This window comes from Myotis daubentonii, chromosome 1, assembly GCF_963259705.1.
Source record: "Myotis daubentonii chromosome 1, mMyoDau2.1, whole genome shotgun sequence".
Lineage (NCBI taxonomy): Eukaryota > Metazoa > Chordata > Mammalia > Chiroptera > Vespertilionidae > Myotis > Myotis daubentonii.
This window is the reverse complement of record NC_081840.1, coordinates 83,323,196-83,345,552: the sequence shown is the minus strand read 5'-3', so window position 1 is coordinate 83,345,552 and position 22,357 is coordinate 83,323,196. Positions and strand designations below refer to the sequence as shown.

Here is a 22,357-nt window from a genome sequence, read left to right as displayed (position 1 = left end):
TTAATTAATCAAGTATAGAAAAATATTGGGAAATGAACACTGTGCATGTGTGGAATTAACTAAACCTAAGGTGGTCTTTAGAATGGAATCAAGGGGAGTTAAAGGGATCTTTGCATCAACTCCTTTTGCAGGTAGGTTGTTCTGTGAAGGGCATACATGTGAGATGAGCTGAAAAACCCGAGATAACAATACAGAGAAAAACCATGTGCGATCTACTGTTTTCATTTGTGGTAGGCAGTTAGACAGACGTGAACAGAGCAAGGACGAAGGGCCAAGTACAGGAGGTCACCAGGGTGGAATGTCTTGGGTGCCTAGAAAAGGACAATTTTAGGGTGGGACCTCATCCCCAGGGTGACCTTTCCTTCCCTAGCATATAGCACGATCATGCAGTGTGGACCCCCTGACCTTTCCTCTCTAGAGATAACACCTAGGCCTTAGTTACATTTCAGCTCTGGGCCCAGAAAAGCAGCAAAATCAGACCAGCAACATCACTCCATCGCTCTTCTCAGGACCAGCCCATTGCATAATGACCCCTGCCCTAGCACTGACCAATCATTTAGTGGAGACCCTGACTGTGAAAGGACACACTTAGAAAGCTGCCAAATATTTTATTAAGATCTTCCCCTGGGACCCCCCCCCCCGCCTCCAAAAAAACCCCCAAAACTCCACTTTTAAAGCCATTAAGACAGAGGACCCAGCATGCTCTCCCTCCTGGGAACATACCCATACCTTTCCCCTCCTCCTTCCCCTTTCTCTCCCCTGAGGCATTTTGCCCTTACCTTCCTTACTCCCAAGCTTCCTTTGCCTCTATAGCTTGTTTCATAAGCCCATTTCTTCTACAAATTACTGCTTCCTCCTCTGTGATTTTAAAAATAAATGTTCTCTTATAGTTTGAGTCCTGGCTCTGAATTCTTTCCTAACCAGAACTCAAGTACCGAGGCTGCTGAACCCAGGCCTGGTCTGACCCCACCAGTCTAACACTGGTGCTGTTCCCACATCCATAGGTGATTGGCATTGATTATCTGGAAGTTGAAATAAATTACCTACACCAAGACATCTTCCATTTATATTTTTTATTATTTATTTAAAAATTATTTTTAAATTGAGTTATAGTTAGCATATAACATTATATTAGTTTCATTATGTACAATATGATTTAATATTTGTATATGTTGCAAATAATAAACCACAATAGTACAGTTAACATTAGTCACCATATATATACATTGCAAATTTGTGTGTGTGTGTGTGATGAGAGCTTTCAATATCCACTCTTGTAGCTATTTTAAAATATTCAGTACAGTGTTATTAAATATAGTTACCATGCTATACATTACCTCCCTATGACTTATTTATTTTACAATTGGAAATTTGTACTTTTGACCTTTCTCACACGATGTTTCTTCTGCAAGTTGCTTTTTCCAAATAAGGTCCCTTTCACAGTTTCAGGTGGATATATCTTTTGAGAGGCTACCACTCACCCTACTACAATAGATAAATAATATAATTAATTAAAGGATAATTCAGGTAATAATATCATACATTTGGCAAATGTTTTACAAATAACATTTTTATCTCATTTAAATAAAGAACTTATATGAGTATATGCATAACCCATGGTCACAGACAGTAGTGTGGTGAAGGCCTGGGGAGGAAACAGGAGCAGGGTGGAGGGAGTTAATTGGGGAAAAAAAAGGAACATCTGTAATACTTTCAACTATAGAGATAAAAAGTGAAATAAAGCTTAAAATGAAATTAATACAGATACATTTTTGTTTTTTCAAACATAAATAAATTAGGAGAATTAGTTATTAATTTAGATATAAATTATAATACCTGGAATCCCACTACTAATGGGAGAAATAATTGGGATAATAATAACTGGTGACAATTAATGACAGCGATTATTTACTGTTTACTACAAACATTGCACACATTTCTTAAAATGTACTACCTCATGCCATCCTCAAAAACCACAGGTGTACAATAGTGAGCTAAAAATAGCTACATAAGGTTTCCGTATTTGGAAAATTGTAATGACATTGGTTGGCAAGTAGGCCAATTTGAGATAATTCATAAATATCTTAAATTAAAATTTTGTTGACTAGGTAACAAAGGCATAGTAAAGACTTGTTTATAACTATGGTAGGCTAATGGACTGCATGGAGGTTTAATCTCTGGAAGAAAATAACAAGGTGGTTTTGTTTTGAAGGAAGTTTGAGTTAGACCTCGTTGCTTAAACATGAAGGCAATAAACTAGGAGGAAGCCTTGTTCCTTCATCATTTAACAACACTGTTCTTGGAAGGCATGGGATTTCTTTTGGGTGTTGATATTGAGGAAAGCAGAACACTTGGGAAAATAGTGGCACATGTATTGCTCCTTGTTCAGTACCTTGTGACTATGACATAACTTGATTATCTGAGGGAAATATACTCTGAAAAGATAATACTAATACTTTTGGTGCCAAATACAATGGTTGTACTATACATTAATGTATTGGAAGAACTATTCTCCTTAAGAAGAAATATCTCCTCTGGATGATGGGAGAGATTGTGGTCCTAGAGTCACAACTAGTATTAGAAGTGGTGGTTGTGGGGGCTGGGGTGGGAGGAAGCTACAATAGAGCAGGGTCCTCAAAAGAGCAGTGAGATTAGGACCTGGTTTGATATAATTGGAGCCTGCAGAGGTGGTAGGAGTGAGTGTGTGATTGGTAGGAGAGTGATAATTAATAGCAGTGGTATTGAGAGTCAAACAGGGGACTGATGTTAATTAGACAAACTGTGATTTCGCACTGCCCTCTTTATATAAGGAGAAAATAATCACTGGTGGATTGTAGAATTGATCTGACAGAAAACTAGAGCCCTATATCTGCTTTTTTTAAATGAATATATTAGGGTGACATTGGTTTGCAAAACCATAAGGTTTCAAGTGTACAACTCAATAAAACATAATCTTCACATGGCATCATGCACCCATTGCCCCAAGCAAAGTCTTTCTGTTCCCATTTTTCCCCACTTTGTCCATCCCCACCTACCCCCATCCCCTTTTCCCGCTGGCTATCACCACACTGTTGTCTGTGTGTGTATGTGTGTGTGTGTGTGTGTATATATATATATATATATTTTTTTTTTTTTTTGCTTAATCCCTTCATCTCCTTTCATTCAGTCTCCCAACCCACCTCTGCTCTGACAACTGTCAGTCTGTTCCATGTATTCATGCCTCTGTTTCTATTTTGTTCACCAGTTAATTTTGTTCATTAGATTCCACATATAAGTGAGATCATATGGTATTTGTTTCTCTATGACTGGATTATTTCACTTAACATAATACTCTCTCAATCCATCATACTGTCACAAGAGTAAGATTTTATTCTTTTATTATGGTTGAGTAGTATTCAATTATTTAAATACTAGAGGCCCGGTGCATGAAATTCATGCACAGGAGGAGAGGGTCCCTCACCCCAGCCTGTACCCTCTTGCAATCCAGGACCTTTCGGGGGATGTCCGCTGGATCGGGCCTAAACTGGCAGTTGGACTTCCCTCTTGCAATCTGGGACCGCTGGCTCCTAACTGCTCCCCTGCCTGCCTGATTGCCCCCAGCTGCTTGCCTGTCTGCTTGATTTTGCCCTAAAACTCAAGCTTCTTCTTTTATATTTTTTTCATTTTTTATTTATTTTTATTTTATTTTTTTAAATTTTGTTTTATTGCTTAAAATATTAAATAGAGTGGTACATACGTCTCCTCTTTTTTATTTTTAATATTTATATTTCTTCTTTATTTTTTATTTTAAAACTCAAGCTTCTTGAGAACATGAATTAACATGAATAACATTATTCCATATTCCTTACAGAGAGCTAAGCATGGTAAACAAAGCAAATACTTAATACTTATGGGCTTCTATACAAACACTTTCCAACCAGGAATGTTTTAATAGGCAATCTCCAAAAACTTGAACTGGAAAATCTAAAAGTAGAGTGCTCAGATTTCAGGCATCAGGTGCTATTCGCTGGATTTCTATCCTGATTAAACTCTAATTCTGAGCTCTCAACAGTCTGGACAAACTGCCCTTCACTATCTCCAAAGTTTCTTATTCGTCACTATCCCATTTTCCTCCACTTCAAACCAAGGTAAGAAATGAAACCTTTTATTCTGATTTAACTTGCCACAAGGGAACAGCAAACCTCAATCCAAATAATTTCCTGCCAGAAGTCAAGTCCAAATACTGGGAGACTGAGGACAATAGGGCTGACTATGTACATGTGCAATAACAGGCTCACGTCTAGCGGTAGGCACCCAAGCGTCCTCCACAATCCCACAATCCTCTGGTTGCATAATTCTGGTTTTTCTAGCTCCTCCTTAAGTGGTGTTTTCTTCAGTCACGTTGCAATGTCCAGGATTGGAGAGGATTTTTCTGTTTTGGCTTTGATAGCTGTTTACTATTTGGAATCAGCGAAGTTTCGGGAGTACTGCCGCTGCCATGAACATGTTGGTCCCAAGTACACTCATGAAACAACTGCCTATTCAGTCCATGGCTGGGGCCATCCCAGTTCGCAATGAGAAAGGTACTGTGCTGAGCCATTTTCCAATCGGATCTTCCTCTTCCTTCCCCAGCACACTCCAAACCTACTCCAGGCCCACCACCCCAAACCCACAGACCCTTAAGGCCTTTCCTCTTATTTCTTTGACTTTCCCCCATCAAACTCACAGCTATCACATTGCCTGGGGGTGACCCTAACCATTCCCTGGGGGGCGGGGCCAGCCTGGACGAGGGGCTGTGGTGTTCTGGTCTCTGGTCATTCTGGTCGCTGGCTTTATATATATATATAGATACCACAGCTTTTTTATCCACTCATCTACTGATGCACACTTAGGCTGTTTCCAGACCTTGGCTATTGTAAATAGTGCTGCAATGAACATAGTGGTGCATATATTTTTTAAAAAGTATATTTTCATTGATTTTGAGAGAGAGAGAGAGAAGCATGGATGTGAGAGCATAACATCTATTGGCTGCCCTCTGCATACCTCCCACCAAGAATTGAACCAGCAACCTTCCGGTGCATGGGATGACACCCAACCAACTGAGCCACACCAGTCAGGGCTGCATATATTCTTTTGAAATACTGTTTTGGTTTTCTTAAGATGTATTTCAAGCCCTGGCTGGTTTGGCTCACTGGATAGAGCATCAGCCTGGGGACTGAAGGGTTCCAGGTTTGATTCCAGTCAAGGGCATGTACCTTGGTTGCGGGCACATCCCCAGTAGGGGGTGTGCAGGAGGCAGCTGATCAATGCTTCTCTCTCATCGATGTTTCTAACTCTATATCCCTCTCCCTTCCTCTGTAAAATATATATATATATATATATATATGATGTATTTCAAGAGGTTGGATTGCTGGGTCAAATGACAGTTCTATTTTTAAATTTTGTTTTGTTTTGTTTTTACTTTATTTTTATACTTGACACTATTACAGATGTCCCCTATTTTTCCCCCCTTGCCCACCTTCACCCAGCCCCCACCCCTTCCCTCTGGCCATCACCATACTGTTGTCTGTGTCTATGGGTTATGCGTGTATGTTCTTTGGTTAATCCCTTCAGCTTCTTTCATCCGGTCCCTCCCCTACCTCCTTCTCCCCTGACAGCTGTTAGTCTGTTTCATGTATCCATGCCTCTGTTTCTTTTTTGTTCATCAGTTTATTTTGTTAATTAGATTCCTTGTTTGTTTACTTTGAGATTCAATTGTTGATATGTGTTTATTGCCATTTTATTGTTCATATTTTCTTCTTCTTCTTCTTCTTCTTCTTCTTCTTCTTCTTCTTCTTCTTCTTCTTCTTCTTCTTCTTCTTCTTCTTCTTCTTCTTCCTTTAGAAGACTCTTGAACATTTTATGTAATATTGGTTTGGTGGTGATGAACTCCTTTAGCTTTTTCTTGTCTGTGATGCTCTTCATCTGACCTTCAATTCTAAATAATAACTTTGCTGGGTAGAGTAATCTTGGTTGTAGGTCCTTGCTATTCATCACTGAATATTTCTTGCCATTCCCTTCTGGCCTGAAAAGTTTCTGTTGAGAAATCAGCTGACAATCCTATGGACACTTCCTTGTAGGTAACTGACTGTCTTTCTCTGGCTGCTTTTAAGATTCTCTCTTTGTCTTTAATCTTTAGTGTTTTAATTATGATGTGTCTTAGTGTCTTTGGGTTCATCTTGTTTGGAACTCTCTGGGCTTCCAGGACTTGTAAATCTATATATTTCACCAGAGAGGGGAGGTTTTCTGTCATAATTTCTTCCAATAGGTTTTCAATATCTTTCTCACTCTCTTCTTCTTTTTGCATCCCCATGATGTGAATGTTGGCACACTTGAAGTTGTCCCAGAGGCTCCTTACACTATCTTCATATTTTTAGTTTCTTTTTTCTTTTTGCTCTTCTGATTGGGTGTTTTTGCTTCCTCATATTTCAAATCACTGATTTTGATTCTGGGTACCCTCTACTCTACTGTTGATTCCCTGTAAATTATTCTTCATTTCAGTTAGTGTATCCTCATTTCTGACTGGTCCTTTTTCATATCTTTGATGTTCTCACTAATTTCCTTGAAATTCTCACTAAGACCCTTGAAGCTCTCATAAAGATACTTAAGCATCCTGATAACCATTGTTTTGAACTCTGTATCTAGTAGTTTGCTTGCTTCCATTTCATTTAGTTATTTTTCTGGAAATTTCTTCTGTTCTTTCATTTGTGACATGTTTCTTCGTCTCTACATTTTGGCTGCTTACCTGTGTTTGTTTCTATGTATTAAGTAGGGCCACTATGTCTCCTGGAATTGGTAGCGTGGCTTTATGTAGTAGGTGTCCTGCAGGGCCCAGTGGCCCAGCCTCCCCAATCACCTGAGCTGGGCACTCTAGGTATGCCCCTGTGTACACTGTCCTGTTGTAGTTGAGCCTTGATTGCTGTTGGCATCACTGGGAGGAATTGACCTCCAGGACAATTGGCTGTGAGAACCAGCTGTGACTACAGCAAAAGAGCTGCTGTGCAGGATACACCCTTATGGAGCAGGACTTGCTTCAGTGGGACTTTAGTGCTCACAGGTTCTGCCCCTTGAGTGTGTCACTTGTGAATGTGGTAGAGTTGTAATCTGATATGGTATGAAGCTGTCCATGGGTGCACTCTTTCTGGGGCCTTCCAGGAAGTGCAGAGTCAGCCACTGCCTGTGCCCTGCCTGGGGCCACTTGGCACAAGCTGCAGATGGCTCCTATTTGTATTGGGCTTGGAGGTGCCCAGTAGAGGCCAAAGTGTGAACCAAGGCAGGTTGCTGCTACTGCCAGGCCTGGGGCCACTTATTGCAAAGTATGGGGTATGCTGACACGAGCTGCTGCTTGTTTGAGAGATTTTAGTAAAGTCTGAAGCTTGAGCCAGGACAGCCCTCTCATATGGAAAAGCCACTGCAAACAGCTTGGGTGGAGCTGCAAATTCTGTGGAGTGGGTCTCAGGGGTCACTGGGGTGGGTTGATCAGTGTAATCCAGGTTGATGGAGACTCAGATATGGTGCCTGCCAGGGGAGGTTTCAACATAGGAACAATGACCTTTATGAGTACTTTTGTCTGGGAGAAAGCTGCCCCCAAGTTCTTACCCTGATGCCAGACAATTTATTTCCTCCCTGTGTGTCCCTAGATACTTTCAAGCTGCTGTCCCAGCACTGGAACTCAGAGGGAGTGAGTCCAAGTAAGTCAGATGCCTGTACTGTAAGAGGAATTGCCTGGGTCTTCAGCTGCCTCCGTGTCACTCAGCCACAATCCCTGCTGGATTTTATATTCCAAGTTATGGGGACTTCTCTTCCAAGCACTGGAACCCTTAGCTGAAGGGTCTGATATGTGGCTGGGACTCTTTACTCCTCACAGGATAAGATATTCCTCCTGATTAAAAACACACGTGGGTGTAGGACCAGCCCCTTCTTTGCCTCTCCCCCTCCTACCAGTCTCAATGTGCTTTCTCACTTACTTCTCTAGTTGTAGGACTTCTATACAGCCAGATTTTAGGCAGTTCTGAATGATGATTATTCTGTGTTTTAGTTGTAATTTTGATGTGGTTGTGGGTGGATGAGAGTACCACATTTATCTATGTGGCCATCTTGGCTCCTCCCCCCTTATCTTCAATTTTAAATGATAGCCTTGCTTGGTAGCATAGTCTTGGTTGTAGGTTCTTGCATTTCATCACTTTGAATATTTCATTTTAATCCCTTCTTGCCTTAAGTGTTTTTGTTAAGAAATGAGCTGTAAGCCTTATGGAAGCTCCTTTGTAGGTAACTAATTGCTTTTCTCTTGCTGTTTTTAATATTCTCTCTTTGTCTTTTACCTTTGGCATTTTAATTATGATGTGTCTTGGTGTGGGCCTCTTTGGGTTCATTTTTATTGAGACTCTGTGCTTCCTGAACTTGTGTGCCATTTTCTTTTGCTAGGTTATGAAAGTTTTCAGCCATTATTTCTTCAAACAGATTTTCTATCTCTTGCTCATGTCTTCTCCTTCTGGCTCCCCTATGATGCAGATGTTGTCCCAGAAGTCCTTTAGACTTGCCTTATTTTTTAAAATTCTCTTTTCTTTTTGATGTTTTGCTTGGGTGCTAACTGTTATCTTATCCTCTAAGTCACTGATTCAATCCTCTGCTTCATCTAACCTACTGTAGATTCCTTCTTGTGCATTATTCATTTCAGATATTGTATTCTTCATTTTTGACTGATTCTTTTTTATGGTTTCTATGTCCTCTTTATTGTTTAATATCTCTTTTTTAAAAAAATTCTTACTGAGATCATCCATTCTTCCCCTAAAGTTCTTGAGCATCCTTATAACCATTGCTTCCCTTTAATTTAATTCTTTTCTGGAATTTCTCTTATTCTTTTATTTAGAGCAGATTCATTTGTCTCTTTACTTTGTATTTGTATATTAGGTTGATCTGCTATGACTCCCAAACTTCTTTTTTTTTTTAAGGGAGAGTGAATTTTTAAAATTTTTTGTTATTGATTTCAGAGAAGAGGGGAAAGGGAGAGACTGAAACATCAATGATGAGAGAGAATCATTGATTGGCAGCCTTCTGCACACCCCTACTTGGGGTAGAGCCCACAACATGGGCATGTGCCCTTGACTGGAATTGAACCCGGGACTCTTCAGTTAACAGGCTGAGAGTCTGTCCATTGAGCCAAGCTGGCTAGGGCTCCCAAACTTCTTATGATGGCTTTATGATGTAGCTATCTTGTTGGGATCAGTGCCACAATCTTCCAGATCACTTAAGCTTTGTGTTCCCAGAATGTCTCTTGTGAGTTATGTGCACCCTCCTGTTGTAGTTAAGTCTTGAATGCTCTTGGCCCTGTTGTGAGTGGTTAACTCTTCAGCCTGGCTGACTATAAAGATAAACTTTGATCATCATGGATGAGTCACTGTGCAGGGGCTGCCCTCCAAGGTGAGGTTGTTATAAGCAGGGTCTGGTGCCTGCTGGAATCCCTCTTTGGGTATGCTGTTTGTGTGGCTAGTTGAGTCAAGCTCTGGTATGGTCTGAAGCCCGCTACTGGTGTTGTTGGTTCTGGGTCCACTTGGGCAGAGTTCAGGTACAGGTCAACATCAGACATTGTGTGTAACAGGCCTTGGGCTACCTGTCTGGTATTACCATATTATTCACTGTTTGTCACTGTGCCTACTTGGCCTGTGTGTGTGTGTGGGGAGGGGCCAATTTGTGTACAAGGGTCAGCTTCCTCTAGCTTGAGCTGGGGAAAGTTCTGTAAAAGGTCCGAGGTTCGCTGCGGTCTGCCTTCACCTGTCAGCTACTCTGCCTCCTGCTGAGGTTGCCTGTTGTTCCTCCAGAGCTTTCCGAAGAAAGACTGTAGATTGGTTCTAGGCTGGCTGTGAACACAGGTTGCAAGATTGATATGGCAGGGTGACCAGATCGGGAGGATGGGGCTAGTTACTAGCCGCTACTGGTTCTTTACTTGGGGGTCACGTGGTCAAGAATTCATTGAGGGGAAAGTGGCCCCTACTCCAGAACCCGACCATTTAGTCTCTGCCAGAGTCTCCAATTCTGGCTCCCCCAGGTGGGACTCACTATAGGTGCAGGTTGGGTGCAGCCAGCCATCCCCTCTGCAGGAGCAAGGTCAGCCAGGTGGAGCATCAGGCTTGGGAGGACAGATCAAAAGAATCTCCCATTGGGTGTGATAACAGCCATGCCTGCAGGAAAGAGCCAAGCATTTCATCCTGGGCCCACAGTAGCCTTCCAGGGACACACACTCTGAATGCCCCCGTTCCTAGCAGCTCTCCCTTCCCCCCATAAAACTGAGCTCATCAGGGCAGGTTATCTGGGAATTTGAAGGGTAAATCCAAACAACCTCCCACTGGAGGTTGTGACCTCAAGCCTATAGGAAGGGAGGTTGGCACTTCTTTCTTTTCCCGGGATACTGTGAGCTGAGCTCACATGGAAGATAGGAGTGGACCCTCTGTGATGTAGCCACACAACTCAGCCCTCACCCATCTGATTCCCGGACAAAAGCCTCCTAGGAAATGTGCTCTGAATCATGTGGCCGGCCAAGTGATTCAATAAGTGGTGACTGCTGTGCGCTCAAGGTGGGGAAGACTGTTTCCCTTTCTAAAGCCACACAGTTCAGTCACTGTCTGAGTCTCTGCCAAAAGCTTACCTAGAAAAAGAGCACCCAAAGATGACTGCTAGGTGCAGCCAGTAGACCCCTCCACAGGACCTGAACAGGCAGAGTGGCCTCACCAGCAGCCGGCGACCGGCAGTGCACTCCCCAACCAGGCAGTACACTCCCCAGGCTGGTACTATATGAATAGGAATGTTCGTCCCTGGGAAGGTGGTGGTAAGTTCTCCAGCAGACTCCCTTCTCTCCCAGGAGTACTGAATCCCCACTGATTTTCACCACCAGCTACTATGTGGGCTTCTCTTTCTGTCTCTGTTGCTATGGCTGGGGATCCCTGCATGGAGTTGAGACCCCACACTCCTGCGGGAAGGGAGTTTTGCAGCCAAGATAACCCTCTAGCTTATAAGATGCCGCACATGTGGGTATGGAGGCCAGCCCTTTCTGTGTCTCTGCTCTTCTTACCAGTCTCTATGTGGCTTCTTCTGTAAATCCTTGGTTATAATATATCAGTTCAGTTAGCTCACACTTGGCTCTTCAGGTTGATTGCTCTATAATTTAGCTACAAATCCAGTTTGGGTCTGAGAACAGGTGAATGTAATTTACACCTACTCGTAGCCATCTTGGATAAATTCTAAGCCCTAAACTAGTGGTTCTCAACCTTCCTAATGTCACGACCCTTTAATACAGTTCCTCATGCTGTGGTGACCCCCAACCATAAAATTATTTTCATTGCTACTTCATAACTGTAATTTTGCTACTGTTATTAATCATAATGTAAATATCTGATATGCAGGATGTAGTTTCATTGTTACAAATTGAACATAATTAAAGCATAGTGACTAATCACAAAAAATATGTAATTATATATGTGTTTTCCGATGGTCTTAGGCGACCCCTGTGAAAGGGTTGTTCGACCCCCAAAGGGGTCGCGACCCACAAGTTGAGAACTGCTGCCCTAAACCTTTTGATGTTTTATACTTTTTAAAACAGACCAGTAGAAATAAAGGCTTCAGGTTTTCTAATTTTGTTCTTATTTTTATTTTTTTTAAATATATTTTTATTGATTTTTTACAGAGAGGAAGGGAGAGGGATAGAGAGTTAGAAACATCGATGAGAGAGAAACACCGATCAGCTGCCTCCTGCACACCTCCCACTGGGAATGTGCCCGCAACCAAGGTACATGCCCTTGACCGGAATCGAACCTGGGACCCGTCAGTCCGCAGGCCGACGCTCTATCCACTGAGCCAAACCAGTCAGGGCACTAATTTTGTTTTTAAATTTTCTTTTTTTCCCCTTTTAATCCTCACCTGAGGATATGATTATTTATTTTAGAGCGAGGGATGGAGAGAGAATAGAGAGAGATAGCGATGTGAGTGAGAAGCATCCATTGGCTACCTCCTATATGGGTACCAACTGGGGATCAAAACTGCAACCTAGGTGTGTGACCTGACTGGGATTGAATTTGCAACCTTTGGTGTACAGGATGACACTCCAACCAACTGAGCCACACAGCCAGGGAGGGGTTTTTTGTTTGTTTGTTTTTGATTCAAGAAATAGCTATTTCCTGAAAACTTGCAATTGGAATTCCCAAAATATTTATGACATCATATTATTAAAATTAATTAAAAATCATCATGTAGAATGACCTAAATGTGTAGAAAACATGATCTTTGTCATTTGGTTAGTTTACAACTAATGTATAAATTAACAGAACACCTATTTCATCATAGCATAAAAGTCTCAATAAATGAATATGCTATGTCTTTGGGATATAATCCTCTCTTTTTTTCTCTTATCCAAAATATATTAAATTTTCTTTTTTTTTTTTTTTTTTTTTAATGTTTCTTTTTTTTTTAATTAAATCTTTATTGTTCAGATTATTACATTTGTTCCTTTTTTTCCCCCCCATAACTCCCCTCCTCCCAGTTCCCGCCCCACCCTCCGCCCTCACTCCCCACCCACTGTCCTCATCCATAGGTGCACGATTTTTGTCCAGTCTCTTCCCACATCTCCCACACCCCTTTCCCCCCCAAGAATAGTCAGTCCATTCCCTTTCTATGTCCCTGATTCTATTATAATCAACAGTTCATTCTGTTCATCAGATTATTTATTCACTTGATTTTTAGATTCACTTGTTGATAGATGCATATTTGTTGTTCATAATTTGTATCTTTACCTTTTTCTTCCTCTTCCTCTTCTTAAAGGATACCTTTCAGCATTTCATATAATCCTGGTTTGGTGGTGATGAACTCCTTTAGCTTTTCCTTATCTGTGAAGCTCTTTATCTGACCTTCAATTCTGAATGATAGCTTTGCTGGATAAAGTAATCTTGGTTGTAGGTTCTTGGTATTCATCACTTTGAATATTTCTTGCCACTCCCTTCTGGCCTGCAAAGTTTCTGTTGAGAAATCAGCTGACAGTCGTATGGGTATTCCCTTGTAGGTAACTGAGTTTCTTTCTCTTGCTGTTTTTAAGATTCTCTCTTTATCTTTTGCTCTTGGCATTTTAATTATGATGTGTCTTGGTGTGGTCCTCTTTGGATTCCTTTTGTTTGGGGTTCTCCGCGCTTCTTGGACCTGTAAGTCCATTTCTTTCACCAGGTGGGGGAAGTTTTCTGTCATTATTTCTTCAAATAGGTTTTCAATATCTTGCTCTCTCTCATCTTCTGGCACCCCTATAATTCTGATGTTGGTACGCTTGAAGCTGTCCCAGAGGCTCCTTACACTATCCTCGCATTTTTGGATTCTTTTTTCAATTTGCTTTTCCGGTTGGATGTTTTTTGCTTCCTCGCATTTCAAATCATTGACTTGATTCTTGCGCTCCTCTGGTCTGCTGTCGGGCGTCTGTATAATATTCGTTATTTCAGTCTGTGTGTGCTTAATTTCTAGTGGGTTCCCCAATATAAGATCGAGGGTCTTATTAGTTTTCGTGTAGATCTCATTAAGTTTATCGGCAGCTTCTAAACAGTTCTTGAGAGACCTTAAAAGTGTGGTTCTGAACTCTATTTCTTCCATTGACAATTTTGTCCTGTTTCTTTGCCTCCGCATTTTGTTATGCTTCCTTGGTGCACCCCCTAGTGGTCTTTGTTCGCAGTCTTATAGATAAATCTTGATTGTTGTAGCTAATTCCAGGGAGGGTTTGACCTCCAGGCCAAGTGGCTATGAGAATCAGCTGTGTCAGCGGTGAGAGAACTTCTGTCCTCTAGGGAGGTGCTAATCTAGCCTTTGCCTGAGGCTATCCGGCAAATGCCTCTGTGCAGGGCTTGGGCGGGGCGGGTCGCACAGGATCAACAGGGTGGGCCGGAGAGAGCAGTTATGGCGGCTCTCAGTCCTGTCCCCAGGGGCTCTGCCTCTCTGAGTCCCAGCACCCGCTGCAAAGCTCGGGGAGAAAGCTGCACTCGCTCTGACCGAAGCCAGACAGCCCCGCTTCTCCCGTTTGAGTCTGGGTCCCTAAAGGCTCGCCCGGATCTGGTGCTCAGAGTCTGCGACTCCCTCCCGATTGAAAACAACAACCTCGCCCGCCGCCGCCAGCCCGCTCCGCACCTCAGAATTTGACTTCAGCACTGCGCCTCCTCTGAGTGTCCGCATGCGTTTCTCTTTCCTCCTAGTTGTAGGACTTCCACTCAGCCAGCGTTCCTGTGGTTCTGGGTGGTGTCCCTTCCGTTTTTTGGTTTCACTTTTGAAGTAGTTGTTCAAAGCAGCAAACTCCGGTGTTAACCTATGCCGCCATCTTGGTTCTCTCCCAAAATATATTAAATTTTCAAATGAGGAAAAAACAAATCAATGTGATTCTATTTGGAAAATTTTGGAGTAAAAAAATGGAACATAACAGAAAGATTACAACAGATATTCATTTGGAAATCTAAAGGAAAGCTTTACTTGTTCTCATACATTTATTACATTATAAAAAATTCATAATTAAGACTTATAGCAGGGAGCTATTATAAAAGGATACTTGTTGAATAGCTATTTCAAGATAGAATAATTGATTGCTGGCCACAACACGCACTTGTTTTTAATTTTAGTGTTTAAGTGCTCTGTAGGAAATATTAAAATACCTGTAAGTCCTTTAGTAGCTCGGTAGAAAAAACAATAAGTAAGAAAACTCATAGTTAAGTAATCTACTAATTGGTATTCTTCCATTTATTCCCAGTTTACCTTTGAATCACATTTAATGCTACTAATTCCCATTTCACATGTAAATGTGGAAGAGGTTTATGTGGGAAAGAATATTTCTTGGATTTAAATTTGGAATTTTTAATATTTAGAAATTTCATATTTAGAAATGTAATATTCTGAAATTGCTAATTTCTTCTTTTCTCTTTTTGTTTTCTTCAGCAATGTGCCACCATAATCTTTTCAAAAATGTGCTTTTATTGATTTTAGAGAGAGGAAGTGAGAGAGAGAAACTTCAATGAGAGTGAAATATTGATCAGTGCCTCCTGCACACTCCCTACTGGGGATTGAGCTTGCAACCCTGGCATGTGCCCTGACCAAGAGTCTAACCTGTGATCTCTTGGTGCCTGGGACAATGCTAAACACTGGCACATTGGTCAGCCTGTACCACCATAATCTTTTGTGACTCATCCAGAATATTCAAGGAACACTACTTGTTTATGAAAGCTATATCCCTATGAACATAAATTATATGGCAGTAGCTGCTGGCTTGTAGGAATAGGCCACTTATCACACTCCTAAATTTCCTATATGAACCTTGAAATAAATGTGAAGAAAAAGAACTGATTTGGAAATTATTCTGATAATCTCACTTCTGTGACTGATGACTTTCCAGTTGTAATTTCAATCTATACAAGTCCTCACCATAAATAAAATCTCTCTTTGTGCTCCTGCTAGCTTGAGTCTGTCTCTATGTCTTGTGACTATCCTCTACAAAGAAAACAAAACTGAAATTTTTGTGGCTAAATACATAAAAGTTAATTTTCTCTCTCACAAAAAGCCGGCAGTTATGTGGGATGGCCTTCTTTTAAGAGTAGACTTAGAAATAAAAACGTAGGTTGTTTTTATAGTGTGGCTTTGCCATCTCAATAAGTGAGTTTCAATGTTGCCACAGCAGGTGAAGGGAGAGCAGGAGGTTGATATATTGGCTTTTAAATGCTTCAGTCTGAAATGGACACATGCTATTTCTGTGCACAGTCTGTTGACCAGAACTAGTCCAATGGCACTGCCAAACTGCAGGAGGGCTTTGAACCAGGGTGAGCACATGACAGACAGTGCGTAGAAGATGCCTCTGTCACACAACTAACGGAGCCTAAATCAAACAACACAAGTGATACAATTATAATCAGCATATACTGCATGACATGGAGATAGATTATAGTCCTTTGTTAATTGTGTTGAAAGATTCTGGCTCCTGTACTTGGTCAGATTGAGTGTTCTTAGATGAATATTATCCTCTCATCTAGTTATTTGAGAAAAGAAAGATTATTTGGAAATTGGGGAAGATAATTTATTCTTATATAGGAAGTAACATGAGAATTCTAGTACTGAAAGTGAAAAGAGTGGTTAAGGAACACAAAACTAAGTGAGAATCAGTCTTATACATGTTATTGTTTATTTACTTATAACTTGAGCTACTTTATTAGAAACATACCAGTAAAATACTGTAATTTCATACTCAATGCATTCACATATTTATGTCCTGTTTATTTTTCCACAAACAAATTGAGGTGGTTAAATTATAATTGCCATCTTAAATATTTTGTTCATTGGATGTGCATCATTGATTTACATAAAAACAAAAAGTTTAAAGTAGTTAGATACATTTGTTGAAAAATGCAGTAAATAAGTGAATGTTTAAAATAATTTTTATAAAACTAGGCTTTTGGGTTGTTAAAACTCATTGATAATAATAAAATAGTGATGATGATGATGATAATGATCATAGCTTATACTTACTAAGGACTTGAACATGCTAGATACCGTTCCAAGAACTTTATCTGTGTTATCTCTTTTAATTTTACACTAATCCTTCTGGATAGATAAGGTAGTATTAAAGATAGGGAAATTGAGGGACGGCTATGTGAAGTGGCTTGCCCAGGTAGCTCAATCTCTGTAAGGGAAGTAAATTTACCTGTCCACCCCTCCCTCAGCCTCCCCCTTGATAAGGTCCCCAAAATAGAAATGCAGAGCGTCTACACGGGTCTCCTGACTCAGAGCAGGTTAAAAAAAATCACGCTTTAGAGCCAAACAGCTGTTATTTAATCTGTCCAAAATGTTTAAATTGCCCAGTTCTTTGAACACAAAGAATTTTTTTTCTGGATTATAGTACTGCTATGGAATAGGGTTAGATAGGGTAAGGGTGCTGCCACGAGGGGTAGCACTAGAAGCAAATTGCCAGCCAGAAAGGATGCTGGCTGTAGTGCATCACTTAATTTAAAAGTATTAGAGTAAAAGAATGCTATAACTCACTTAGGTGGTTTTGAAGGCATATATTTATTAAAGAAGAAGTTATATATCAAGTTTTACTTTAATTGGCTCTCTCTTAAAATGCTTTTGCACCATATAGAGTACCCCAATAATTACACGCTAAATGTAAATATTAATATAAGAGATATAGAAGAATTGATGTAGATGAACTTACTGAATACTCCATTATCACCTATATTCCTTAAGGCAATGCTTTGGAAATGTATTAGTTGGTACTATTAGCTGGTATTTTGGAGATAGGTATACTAAACAGTCCTGTGTTATAGCCCGCTTATTTTGACACTATCTTACCATATTTTAAAAGGTTACATATTTTAAAAACTAGGAATATCGAGGAAAATATAATCCACACCTATGTATTTGTGGAGCGCGGCTACAGTGTTTGGACAGGTTCAAGCCTCGGACTAATGAGAGGGCATAGTCCTCTCATGGCCACATCCAAGTACTAGCTTGAGGGCAGGGCCCTCCCAGCACAATTATAGCCAACAGCTATAAGTTGTAAGCTTGAACATATGGTCCAAACACGTGGCCCCACGTGCCTGAGTGATGTGGGCTTGATAGAGTTCAGGTGCATGTAGTTGAGTAGGATCGAAACCCATGAGAATGTTGTAAACATCTTGACCACGCCCTTACTTTGCCTCGTGGCATCTGGCTATAAAATAAAGACACGGCTTGTAGTCCGTGGCACTGTCGCTAGCTCTCCATCAGAGAGGGCAGTGTCCCACTGAGACCCAGCTTTATTCTCTTGTCTGTCTTTTTAAAAAAAATATATTTTATTGATTTTTTTACAGAGAGGAAGGGAGAGGGACAGAGAGTTAGAAACATTGATGAGAGAGAAACATCGATCAGCTGCCTCCTGCACACCTCCCACTGGGGATGTGCCCGCAACCAAGGTACATGCCTTTGACCGGAATTGAACCTGGGACCCTTCAGTCCACAGGCCAACGCTCTATCCACTGAGCCAAACCGGTTAGGGCTTGTCTGTCTTTTCTCAATCCTTCACCGCCCCCACTCAGGTTCACCCTGGTGCTGCACATGTATTATCAATGAGAATTAGCAAGGGTTAATATTTCCATTTCTTTTCTAAATTCACAAATCTTTACTGAGACATATGAAGTCCCTTTCTATTCCTTCCCGTTACTGCATTATCTGTGTGCATTCCTCAGAGACAACCTCTATTATGAATTTGAAATATATTCTTTCATTTTATTACACTAAATTTTAACTTCTCATGTTTATGCATAAACACTTTAAAAATTATATAAATGGTAACATATTAAATCTTTCTACAACTTGTTTTTCCTATTTATTGTTATAGTTTAAATCTATCTGTTTTAGTTTTACATTTAGATCTAGTACATTCATTTTAATTTACCTTTCTGTATACATGTCTCCCTGAAAGAAATGGAATTACTGGCTTGTATGATTGAATTTTCAAAAAAATTATTAGATAATACTGAATTGTTCTCCAAAGTGGCTTTAGTAGTTTATTTTCCCACCAGAGTAGACTTTCCATAATTTTGTACATCTTTGGCAATATTTGGTAGTAATAGATTTTAAAAATCGTGTTTTCCCCTCAACTTTTAATTGTTTTGGATTTTTAAAATTAAATTGCTAAATATCTTTAATGTTCCTGAAACTTTTTCCACTTTTTACCAGCAGCATTTTTATTATGGTACATGAATATCATATATGTTAAAAACACACACACAACTATTCTGAAACGTGTTATGTTCTCAAGTAATAGGGTTAAATTTGGTAACTATTTAATAAATAAAATTGCCATATATGTTTAGATTAACTTACTCAAATTAATTCAATGATCTGCATTCAGTACAAGCTGTAGTCTAAATAAATTCTATAATTATATATTATAAATATACATATATAATATATCCTATATAATAAAAACCTAATATGCGAAGTGTCAGGTCATTCGATCAACCATTTGACCAGTTGCTATGACGCACACTGACCATCAGGGGGAAGATGCTTTGACCGGTAGGTTAGCTTGCTGTTGGGGTCTGGCTAATCAGGACTGGGCGAGATGGATTGGACACGCCCTGGAACCCTCCCACAGCCCCTCCCCAGCCCTGATTGTGCACTGATGGGGTCCTTTGGCCTGGTCTGTGCCCTCTCACAATCTGGGACCCCTTGGGGGATGTTGGAGAGCTGGTTTTGGCCTGAGCCCCACAGGCCAGGCCAAGGGATCCCACTAGTGTATGAATCTGTGCACCAGGCCTCTAGTATTATCTATATATGTCTTTTAAATCAATCAATTAATCAATCTGTAATTTATAATAAACAACATAGGAAGGTCCAACCTCCAGGTCTATTTTGTTTTGCTTGTATATTTTACATCCCATTGCTGCCCTTCATATCATAGCAGTTTGCCTTGAGGATAAATTCACAGCTTGAACTTTTCATTTCACTAATTGGTACTTGTTTTTGCCACTGAGTTGTTCTCATTCAACTGGGTAATGAAAGTGGAAATTGCCTCCTCTCAGAATCTCATTTAAAGGAAGACAAATTCATAAATGTGGCAGTGCTTTGCTTAAAAGTATCATGGAGATAGGATAGCTCTTGACCTTAGATTGAAAAGTCATGCCTGAGTTAGAACTTTTAGTATGACAGCACGAGAAGGTCAGCAAATTATTTCCTAAAAAGCAATTATAATAAACATATTGTGAAAAAAACAACCATCTGGGAACTCTGAAATCTACCAAAAGCATGCAACAAAGTGAGAAGTGCTAATTCATGAGAAATAACTGAGCTTCAGGTAAGATCAAGGCGGAGCAGTAGAATTCCTGCCCAGGGCTATTTCCAGTTTGGATGGCGGAATTATTCTACTAAGGTAGAGAAGGCTAGGAAAAACAGAAGCTTTACTTGGGAGGAGTCTCCATTGGTATGAAGTCTGGGTGAAAAACCTGTGTTCAGCAGCATTGTCAGTAAAAGTAGTGATCTTGATGACAAGCCACCAGGGAAGGCCGACAGCTCAGCTAGCCCGAGGCTGTCATTCTGACTGCAGTAAGCAACAGGCAGTGACCTAGACAGAAGTTTAACAAGGACACCCAGGGTAGCCATAGGAGGGCTTGATAAACTCTCTATGTCAGCTTTGACTAACGGGAAGTATGCATAAATGCTCATGGAAGACTGAACAGAATGCAGCCTTTCCCCATACCATACATACATGGTCTGGGAAGCTGTGTTCATGCACAAGTAAGACACAAGAGGGACTGATGGGAAGTAAAACTGGAGCATACCTGAAAACTGCTGAGCTTTTAATGTACTTCCCAACCTGCACACACACCCTTGGGAAAGGGTAGAAGCCTTGCTGGGATTAAAACCAATAACTGGCTGACCGTAAACTGTGCAGATACAGAGCTCTCTACATTCTGATGGTAGAATAAGTTACAGCCACTTTTAGGAAGCCAATCTTAAAATTAAAACAAGAATTTAAAAAAATCTGAGTATAGACATCAGCAGTGACACACAAGTGAGACGACATATTCCACAGGTTTAGTCCAGGCAAGTAATTAAACAAGCAAACAAAATAGCAGCAATGACAACCCTCAGGAGGGAAGTATCAGAATTTGGAGTGTCTACAATATATTATCCAAAGTGTTCAATATCAATCAAAAGTTGTGAGAAAGTATAACTGATAATCAGGAAATCAGAAACAATTAAAGACTGTGAGTTAGCCCAGATGTTGAATTTAGAAGACAAAGATTCAAAGGAGTTATTATAATTACTAGGGGCCCAGTGCACAAATTCATGCACCTTGAAAGGAACTGTGGGCAGTGAGGCTGAGGTGGGCACAGGGGTGACCTTGGCCAGAGAGGGCAAGCAGTTGGTGGTGCAGGAGGCATTGCTGACAATCTTGAGGGACTTGTCATACTTGTCATGGTTCACACCCATCACAAACATGGCGGCATCTGCAGAAGGGGCAGAGATCATAACCCCTTGGCTCCACCCTTCAAGTGAACCCCAGCCTTCTCTGTGGTAGTGAAGACACCAGTGGACTCCTCAACATACTCAGCACCACCATCACCCCATTTGATGTTGGTGGGATCTCGCTCCTGGAAGATGGAGATGGACTTTCCATTGACAACAAGCTTCCCATTCTCAGCCTTGACTGTGCATTTGAACTTGCCATGAGTAGAGTCATATTGGAACATGTAGACCATGTAGTTGAGGTCAATGAAGGGGTCATTGATGGCAACAATGTCCACTTTGCCAGAGGTAAAAGCAGCCCTGGTGACCAGGCACCCAATGTGGCCAACTCCAACCTTCACCACCTTGTCTCAGGGTTGTGGCTGCTGGCACTGCGCAGGAGGGGAGGCTGTCTGATGAACAGGAGGAGCAGAGAGCCTTGTTTTATTTTTTAAATATATTTTTATTGATTTCAGAGAGAAAGGGAGAGGGAGAGAGAGATAGAAACATCAATAATGAGAGAGAATCATTGATTGGCTGCCTCCTGCACGCCCCAAATGGAGACTCTGAGCCTGCAACCTGGGCATATGCCCTTGACTGGAATCAAACCCTGGACCCTTCAGTCCACAGGCTAATGCTCTATCCACTGAGCCAAACTGGCCAGGGCCCAGGTTATCATTTTAACTTTAAAACCACTTTTTCATGCTGATGGATAAAGGTGGTTATTGTGCTCATAAAACCCAACCCCTCATTACAATAAATGGACTCTCACCTACCCATTGGCTTTTGTGAGGCACACACTGGGCTGCATGGAGGATCCAGAGGGATGTTAGCTGCAAATTTGAAACCCAGGAAGGTATATGCAACACTGTCACACTTCTGTGAAGTCACACGTGGCCAACTCCCCGTGGCATCACAGAACGCGCCTTACTGAGTGGCCCTGTAGCCCACTGACTGCAGTGGGAGGTGGCTTCTTATGGCTTAACTGCACCTGTGCACTTAGGCTTGGGAGTAAGGATTGCAATGCCCTGACCCGCACCCTGCCAAGGGCAGCAGCACTCCAGCCCCACAGCCCCAGGGAGCAGTGCATGCTGGGAGTCAGAGGCATGGTTCCTGGCCCCGGCTCCGCGAAGGTCTGGTTGTGTTAGCTTAGCCAAGTTGTTTCCCTATCCTGAGGCTTACTTTTCCTGTCTATGAAATGGGAGGGCAGGATGACAGACCCGTGAGCATAAGGGCCCTTACAATGCTGGCTTGCTCCAGATCTAAAAGGAAGCAAAGGCAGGAAAAAGATTTGCCCAGGGAGGTGAGTGGCTGAGTTGGGCAGGAGCCTCTGGTGAGTGAAGCTATACTTAAGGCA

General features: G+C 41.2%; 1 pseudogene; it reads right to left on the bottom strand.

The window, feature by feature from the left end:
* The window catches only part of LOC132229725 (glyceraldehyde-3-phosphate dehydrogenase-like), an 87,551-nt pseudogene extending 65,443 nt beyond the window's left edge, over positions 1-22,108 (bottom strand).
* Positions 22,109-22,357: the final 249 nt, after the last annotated feature.